The sequence below is a fragment of the Schistocerca piceifrons genome, chromosome 4, assembly GCF_021461385.2.
Source record: "Schistocerca piceifrons isolate TAMUIC-IGC-003096 chromosome 4, iqSchPice1.1, whole genome shotgun sequence".
NCBI classification, from domain to species: domain Eukaryota; kingdom Metazoa; phylum Arthropoda; class Insecta; order Orthoptera; family Acrididae; genus Schistocerca; species Schistocerca piceifrons.
In genome coordinates, this window is record NC_060141.1 from 764,216,095 (window position 1) to 764,217,510 (window position 1,416).

The 1,416-nt window shown below is 41.6% G+C and overlaps 1 non-coding gene across 1 annotated transcript; it reads left to right on the forward strand.

The window, feature by feature from the left end:
• The first annotated feature begins 298 nt into the window (after nt 1-298).
• On the forward strand, nt 299-371 carry Trnaa-cgc. The gene has a single exon. It is a non-coding gene; the product is annotated as a tRNA-Ala (tRNA).
• Nucleotides 372-1,416: the final 1,045 nt, after the last annotated feature.

Genomic DNA, 1,416 nt, shown 5'->3' on the forward strand with positions numbered 1-1,416 from the left:
CACTGGAATCTAGGAAGTTACGACGGTTTGATTTACTTGTCAGGAAAGGCCTCCCCTGCCAAATGTTACCGTCGTGTCCACGGTACTGAAATTGCAGCCTGTGCGGCCTCCTCAGCTGGACGTTAACGCAGCGGACACGCTCGTGGAATCCTGGAAGCTGTGTTAACCTGCCGTCTTCACCTCTAACGGTTTGTCCAGCGCAGCGATATGCGACACGCTGGTTCTTGATCAGACACTGGCGTCTGGAATGGTCTGCCTCTATACGTGGCTTCGACATCCAGGCTTAGGCAGACTGCCGGGCGAGGTGGCGCAGTGGTTAGCACACTGGACTCGCATTCGGGAGGACGACGGTTCAATCCCGTCTCTGGCCATCCTGATTTAGGTTTTCCGTAATTTCCCTAAATCGCTTCAGGCAAATGCCGGGATGGTTCCTTTGAAAGGGCACGGCCGATTTCCTTCCCGATCCTTCCCTAACCCGAGCTTGCGCTCCGTCTCTAATGCCCTCGTTGTCGACGGGACGTTAAACACTAATATCCTCCTCCTCCTTAGGCAGACTATTGAGTGACGTAGTCGAAATTTCACAAGGAATGCCAGCTATATAGTTCAAAATGTTGTCGTTGCTGTTCACCTATTTCCGCAGATAGCATCGATGAAGAAATCAGTTACTCCCTTAGTGAATGCTATAGAAATGGCGCCAATCGTGACTGTGCACATCATCAAAATTTATTTATTTATTTATTTACTTACTCATTTATCGTTGCAGGATTAAGACTATTAAACCGTCTCTTACATCTAACTAGGCATTCTACATATTTTACTTTGTGTTCATTACGACACACGTTAGAGGAAATCTTATCATCTAACTGGAATACAGTGCTTATAAATTACTTTGACATAAGTAGTTGGGACACCCATTAAAATGTTACAAGGCAAACATGAAGTCCCATGTCCAGTCAGTAAGGACATCAGCTTATCAAAGTTCCATTACAGACAGTGTGATAGAGATATACAATACTCAGCCTATTTAAGATAAAAATTAGGTCGTCGTTCTCACGTTTTAATTAAACCGTAAGATCACGGCTTCTATTCCGTTACAGAGTTTTTAGAACACGTGAAGTGCAAGACTTGAAACAAGAAACTGCAAAGTATCTACTGCAAGAAGTGCAAAAAATATAACAATTATTATTATTATGAGAAAACCTTTCTCAGACGTTATGTCTGGTTAAAAATTTATTATTATTATTATTATTATTTATTTAGTGCAATATTATTGTTACATTTTCTATACTCCATGCAAGTTTTTGTGTGTTTGTGCGTGAGACTGTGTGCTCAATGAAGAACAATATTTATAATGGAATTACGTACCCCAAAATAAAGGACGTTTTTTGGATCAATAAATAGATAGAGGATTGCGAT